Below are 7,410 nucleotides of genomic sequence, written 5' to 3'. Positions count from 1 at the left end.
ATACTTCCAGCCTCCAGAACCCTGAGCCAGCAGCCATCTAAGTGGTGGCCCCGGCAGACCCAATACGATAGACCTCCATCCTCCTGGCCTGGGGTTTGCTCACGCCCTTCCTCAGGGCCCACTCCCTGCCCCTCAAGGAGTCGCTGCCCCTCCTGTGTGCCTGGGAGACGTCTCCTGCCCAGGCTTCTCTGCCCCGTCTCACCCCTCGACTTCCTTCCGCAGGTGATGTGCTGGTTGGTGACCAGGCACAGCTTCTATTTTCTCTCCATTCTTTTTTTTATTGAAATACAGTTGATTTACAATGTCGTGTCAATTTCTGGTGTTCAGCAGTGTGATTCAGTCATACATATACATATATACACACTCATTTTCATATTCTTTTTCATTATAGGTTACTACAAGATATTGAATACAATTCCCTGTGCTGTACAGAAGGACCCTGTTGTTTATTTTTAGTAGTTAGTGTCTGCAAATCTCAAACTCCCAATTTATCTCTCCTCACCCCCTTTGCCCCCTGGTAACCATCAGTTTGTCTTCTATGTCTGTGAGTCTGTCTCTGTTTAGCAAATAAATTCCTTTGTGTCCTTTTTTTCCCTCCTTTTTTAGATTCCACCTATAAGTGATATCAATATGGCATTTCTCCTTCTCTCCATTCATTTTTAACCTCCTTCCTCCCGCCCCACAGGCCCGGTGGAGTAGGCACCAATGACTTCAGCAGCACAACACTGTCCTCAGCTGGGCCTGATCAGTAGACCGTGGCCGACATTCTCACGGAGATGGCTGGTCACCTTGCCTCCCAGTCCAATTTCCCTTACAAACCCTCCGTCACCAAACACACTGTTAGTGTCCAGACCCCTGACTCTCCCATCACCCCAATTCTTTGCTCTCCTTTGCTGCAAAACTCCAAGGCGTTCACTAAATTCTCTCCTTCCACTTCCCCCCTCCCATCCTCTCTGTTTTTATTTGCTGTTAGATTTTCAGCTGTATTCTATGGCATTTCACTTTTAAGGAACTTTAGAGAGTCCAGAGCTCGGTCCCTGACCACCTGTTCCCCACCCCACTGGCTTCCTGGGTGTTCTCAGCCGTCCATCTCCAGCTCATACCGCTCCCTCAAATCCCGACACATGTCCCACCGCTACTTGACGTCTTCCTCTGGGAGCCCGTGAGACATCTCAAAATCAACACATCCTAGGGGGTGGGTGTAGCTCAAGTGGTAGAGCGTGTGCTTAGCATGCCTGAGGTCCTGGGTTCAATCCCCGGTACCTCCTCTAAAATTAAATCAGCTGAATTAACTCCCCCTCTAAAAAAATTTTTTTTTAAACCAACGCACCCTACAACCAACTCCTGATCATTTCTTGGTGGGTATAGCTCAAGTGGCCCTGCCTTCCGCCTTCCCTCCTCTGCTGCGGGCAGCTCAGGGCAGAGTCCTTGGGGTCCACCTCAGCTTCCTTCTTTCTCCCATTCCCCCACTTTCCACCTGCAGGCAGTCTCCTTGGTTCTCCCCTCAAATCACCCGAGGCTGACCCTTCTCACCTCCTCTGGTGTTCCCACTGCAGTCTGAGCCACCATCCTGTTTCAGTACCTTCCTGAAAGATCTTTCTGTTCCTGCCCTGCACCCAAGAGTCAAATCTCAGCGTCCATCATGTCTCTCTCCTGCCCCAGATTCTGTTTCACTCAGAGTAGAAGCCAAGTGCTTATGGTCGCCCCTGGGGTCCCACATTCTGAGTTTGCTGTGACCTTTGACCCATCTCTGACCTCTTTCCCCTCACTCTCATTTTGCTCCAGCCACACTGGCCTCGCTGTGCTCACCCCGCAGGCCAGACAAGCCCTGGAGGTGCATTGGCTGCTCTGGCTCCTGCTTGGAATGCCCTCCCCCAGGTGCTCACTGGCTAATTCTCTCCTCTCCATCCAGTCTGGGCGCTGTGGGGCCGCCCACCTGAGCCCCTTGTGTCCCCTGTTGTAACCCAAGTTCCTAGAACAGTGCCTGGCACAAAGCATGTGCCTCATAATATGGGCCGAAGAAGTCAGCAGAACTCCTCCCTGAAGTCCACCCACCATGGTCCTCCCTCCAGAAACATCCTCACCCTTGGAGACAGTCGCTGCGTCTCCCCAACTTGTCCTTGAGAACTCCTCTCTCGGAGGGCCTACACAAGTGCAGGCCCACCCCACCCCCCAGCAGTCTGCTCAACAGGTGTGTAACCCCAATACATCCTGAAGTCACCTTTTAAATTAATCTTTTTTAAAACCCTAAAATGCTGCTTTTAGTCTCTCACACACCTCATCCTCCAATGCCTGTTGGATCAAGTTCAGAAGCACTGGTCTGTGAGTCAGTCTCCAGCTACATACGGTCTCCATCCAGGGGCCGTCCCCACAGCTGTCTGCACATCTGCATGGTTGCTGCCTCCCTGCCAGTCACCTGCCCCACTTTTTTGGCCCCCCTCCTGGTCCACTCTTCCTCCCAGAATGTTCACACTTCAGACTAAATTATACTCATCCTTCAAAGCCCAGCTCAAACCCTCCCCCAAGACCCATCCCAGGCACTCCAGCCCACACTGACACGTCTCTTCTCTGAATTCTCATAACCACAATTGAGGGCGGCTTCTGATTTAAAGCCAGATCGATGCAGCAGGAGATTAAGGACAGCAAACCTTTTTTCGTTTGGAAATCCAAAAGAGACTTTGACAGAAACCTGGCTTGCCCTCCATCACATATATTGCATTTTAAATTTTCCGGTGACCTCTTAATTGTCCACACCCAGCATCTGGCCGCTTTATTTACTGCTTTCTCATCTATTCTTGGTGGGTGTGCTCTGTCTTTCAAACAAGGCAATAAGTTCCTTGAGGCTAAAAGCTGTCTTTATGCAGCGATACCGTGATTAGAAATTCCTCAGGAACAAGGCTCATTTATTCCAAGTTAACTATGTTCAAAAACAAAAACAAAACATCTTCATAAATCGTCCGAGGCAGAGCTGCTTGCTTCCATGGCGGAAATACTCCGGTGCGGTTTCTGCTGGTCTCTGTCCCTTCTGAAGTCAACACGGCTGGTCTTGGGGGGTGTCGGAGTCTGCGAGGTTCGCCCTGGATGCCTGGAGTCTTTCCTTCTCCTCCTCAGCCTCTGCAGCACCACCTTCAGGACTCTTGGGCTCATCCTTACCCACCTCCAGCTCCCTACTCCCGCGACCTCAACCAGGGTGGAGGGTCCTTCCCGTTTACTGATGAATTGAAACTCACTTCCTCAGCAGTGTATACATCACACTAGAAGGTATGAGATTTTCCTCTGTGCTCTTCATGAATGTTTCCAGCCATCTAGAACTCAGCTTGTTGGGGAAGGTGTAGCTCAGTGGTAGAGTGCATGCTTAGCATGCACGAAGTCCTGGGTCCAATCCCCAGCGCCTCCGTTAAAAAGAAAAAATTAGAACACAGCTTGGAAAAAGTACAGACTCAAAAACGTCTTTGGGGAATGGGTGACTCATCTCAATGGGAGTTTATACTTTGAACCTGTTATCCCCAATTATTCAATGAAACGCTCAGGAATTATCCATTATCTTCATGAAATGTCTTTCCTCCCTATGCCTTTTAAAGCGAAAATACCCCTGAAGGCCTGTTCAACTGATCCTGTAGGTGACCTGCCCGGGGCTGAGCTGACTTCCAGGCACTTCCTCACGGCCGGCCGCCTGCCCTGCTCACTGCCTGGTCCTGTGGCCGAGCCTCCTTCTCGGCGCCCTGTCTCATCAAGTCCGCAGGCTCATTAGGGCTCCCTCTCCAGCCCTCTTCTCTCCAGGGCTCCCCCATCCTCATCCCTACAGAGGTCAAGACTTTCTCCAGTTCATTCTTAACATTGACCCAGCTCTGTGCTCGCCTCCTTCCCAGGAAGTCCACACGCACCGTGTCATCCACACGCCCCATGTCATCCACACGCACTGTGTCACAGGTGTGGCACGTCTGGCCCTCCTTGGGAGCTGAGTCAGGAATTTTCTTAGTTTAACCTCTCTTTCCTGGCATCCTGGAACATCCTATATTGTTCCTCTTTCTGGTTAAGAAGCTTCTGATAAAGACACTCTTCCTGGAGCTGAAATGTCTTTGCTAACAGAGGTATGTCTAATTGAGGTGCTTTTTTAGAATCTCCCAAGGAATTAGACCCAGAGCAAAAAAATTTCATGGAGCTGAACTTAATCATTAGCAGCTTGAGGACAAGAACTGCATAGTGTATATTTTGGTTTCCCTTTCACTGTTTAGAGAAGTTTTAGGCCTGAGACAGACCTGTAATAAACACCTGTTGAATAACTGGTTGACTGACAGCCAGCCGAGGATGCCGGATGTTTCTGTCTGGCTACGATGTCTGGGTTTTTTGTTTTTTTGTTTTTTTGTTTTTTTAAGGAAGAATTGTGATTATTTGCTCTGCAGTCATTCACCAGATTTCCCTCATTTTTTTTTTCTAATTTAAATTCATTTTTTCTTTATTCTTTCTTTCCTCCCAGCTTTTCATTTTGAATAATTTTAAATATAGATAAAGTTGCAAGACTAGAACAGTAGCCTTACGATGCTCTCCACCTGATTCAACAAGTAGCATTTCTGCGTATTTGTTTTCTCCCCATATATTTATCATTCTCTCTATAAGGACTTTTCTGCTGGGTCACCTGAAAGTAAATCACAGACATCATGACACGTCACCCCTTCAGTACTTTAGCTTGCATCTGCTAAGAATTAGAACATTTTCCTACATAACTGCAACAGCATTGCATTATCACAGCTAAAAATTAATAACTGTTTCAAAATACAAACTAATATCCCTTCATTTATTCTGAAGTTGGAGATATTGGCCTTTTGATTACACAATGGCTTTGTTCTCCAGTTCCTGTTCCTTACAAATCCACCAGACTTTATAGGGACGGGGAAGATCTACAGTTCATAGAAAACTCTTGCAGTCTCTGGTTCTGGGAGGATAAAGGGTTATTCGGATGGGCTGTTTCCAGAACAGACCATGTCCATTCTTGAGCAGGCAAAGGGGGATGTTGCTCTGGGGACCCTGAGGCCTGCCTGGGCCCCACATCTGTGAGGGTTTCTAAGCCCCTACACTGTACAGTGTATAATCCTTGCTCTTAAATCTGTTTCTAGTATCCTTTACCTGTTTTCATTGCAGAATTTAAACACTGTAACGAGCCAGCCCCCTCTTGCCGATTCTGATTCAGTAGATCTGGGCTGGGAGTCACAGGGAACTATATTTTTACAAAGCTCTCCAGGATTGGAAACCTGGCAGGGGGACGAGGGGAATGGAAAACCCCCCATTTACACGGTCTGCCCACACAACGCTTCTCCCTACATCTTCCGTGTCTGTGTTTGTGGGTTTTGTAAGATGATTCCAATTATCTTCGGAAGTGAGTGTTGTATCAACTATAAATAAATGAGAGGCTTCTTCAGAACATCCACGCCTGCTGACTTTCCAGGCTTGGGCCTCTCTGTCCCTGCAGTAGTGGGGAGGGGTGTTGCTGTGAGCTTAGAGTGAACGGCGGGGGGCTGTACTTGGCTCTGCCATTTTCTGGTTACATGAAAGGTTTGGAAACTTACCTGAATTCTCTGAGCCTCCAGTGGTCCTCGGAGATGAACAAGAGGAATGAGGACTCCGTGAGCTGTGCCTGTCAGCGCACTCTGTGAAAGCAGGAGTCCAGCTGAGCTGGAGGTATATTCACCGCAGAACCCAGGTCTGCCTGGGGGATGGCTGGGGCAAGTGCGCCAGAAGTTCATGGACCCCGTGAGCCGAGAGGCCTCCTGGGAAGGCAGCAGCCCTGGGCTGGAGGGAGGACGGGAAACTTGGTACTTCTGAAGTTAGGGAAGCAGCTGTCGGACATCAGAAGGTTCCCCTCCCTGTCTGGGACACACGGAAAGGGCTACAAGAGTGTACAAAAACTGAAAGAACTGGTTCTTTATCATCTCTGCGGAATGTGGACGGGGCAAGGTCCACAAATCTGCTGACACAACTCACCACGGGCAGCCCGCCCCGCACCAGCATCGACAGAGCCAGTATGGCAGGGAGCGCTGGTGACATGGCCTCCCCAGGGGACAGGCTCCCCGGGAGCCTGGGGTGGGAGGGAGGCGGGGGGAAGAACATCTCTCAGTTGACAACAGGAGAGAATTCCTTTTTAGGCTGTTTTGGCGATGTTTTCCTTATCCCAGGCGTTTTGATGGAAAGAGCTATCCAGAATGAAAGTGTTACGGAGTCCTAACTTGTTCTGCTCACCGCACGACAGGCCAGTAAGTCAGAAGATGAGGTACTGGAGCAAGGAATAACAACTTTATTTGGAAAGCCGGCAGATGGAGAAGATGCGGGACTAATGTCCTGGAGAACCATCTTCCCCAAGTCAGAATTTGGGCTTCTTTTACACTAAAAAGGGGAGGGGGTGCAGTTGGTTGTTGCAAACTTCTTGGTGTCAGAATCCTTTGTTCTAGCAGCTGTCCACCTAGGTCAGGTCATGGTGTCCCTACAAACCTCCAACAAGACAAAGGTTATCCTCTGCTCTGCAAATTTTTTTTCTCTCTGTGAATGGGAAAGAGTTATACCCTTAAAGGTCAGAGCCTGGAAAATGGGCTGTCCTGTGTATTTCAGGCTCTAGGCAACATTCTTTTACAAAAGGTGCAGAGCCAGCATGACTGAGCCCAGGGAACAGAGCACAGGGTTACAGCCAAAGGAACAGATCTAACACGAGTCAGACTTGCTCGTCCCAGTTACAACAGGGACTGTCGCGCCGACTTGCCAGCTCTAGCCTGGAGCGCCTCTCTGCAGGGGCTGCTGGTGGTGAGCCCCGGGTGGAGCAATCAGCGAGGATGAAGAAAGGTTCATTCACCCTCAACGACATTCCCCTAATGTGGGCTGAGGAGCTTGGTGTCCGCAAGCCCAGGAGACCGTGTGGATGCTTCCAGGATATTCAGAATTTTAACCCGTTTTTGCGTTATTTCTACAGTAACTTGTAAACATATTTATTTTTACTTAAAAAAAAAAACCTCTGGGTCAAATTTTTTATCCTGCACTTATTTGTCAAAATAAAAATTCTCAAATTTAAAAAAAAAAAGCAGGGTGGGTTGCGAGGGCCAGTGAAGAAGGCAAGCAGTGAGAGGAGGCAGCGGTCTGCAGTGGTTCCAGAAAGGCTGCTGAGTAGGGGTGAGTCTCACTGAGGCTTTGTAGAGGCTGAAAGGCGGTCAGGGATTCCCCATCCCTCCTGACTGCTTCACTGAAGTATAACTTGCATGTAGAAAGTGCGTCTTTCTAGGTGTTCAACCCGCTGGACTGTTTCACAGACTCAGCACATCACGTAACCAGCTCCCAGATCAAGAGCCCAGAGGTCTTCAGTTTCCCTGAAGAATCTGCGGCTCGCTGAGCTGCCTTGGGCGGGTCACACAACAGCATTGGGCCACTCTG

General features: G+C 49.2%; 1 long non-coding RNA gene across 1 annotated transcript; it reads right to left on the bottom strand.

The window, feature by feature from the left end:
* Positions 1 to 252: 252 nt before the first annotated feature.
* On the bottom strand, positions 253 to 5,913 carry LOC141579025 (uncharacterized). Its single transcript, XR_012509912.1, has 2 exons — positions 5,565 to 5,913; positions 253 to 3,392 (listed from the first exon to the last, which is right to left on the bottom strand). It is a non-coding gene; the product is annotated as an uncharacterized LOC141579025 (long non-coding RNA).
* Between the last annotated feature and the right edge of the window lie 1,497 nt (positions 5,914 to 7,410).

The sequence above is a fragment of the Camelus bactrianus genome, chromosome 11 (assembly GCF_048773025.1).
Source record: "Camelus bactrianus isolate YW-2024 breed Bactrian camel chromosome 11, ASM4877302v1, whole genome shotgun sequence".
Classification (NCBI taxonomy): Eukaryota; Metazoa; Chordata; class Mammalia; order Artiodactyla; family Camelidae; genus Camelus; species Camelus bactrianus.
The sequence above is the reverse complement of the archived record's forward strand: the minus strand, read 5'-3'. Positions and strand labels throughout refer to the sequence as shown.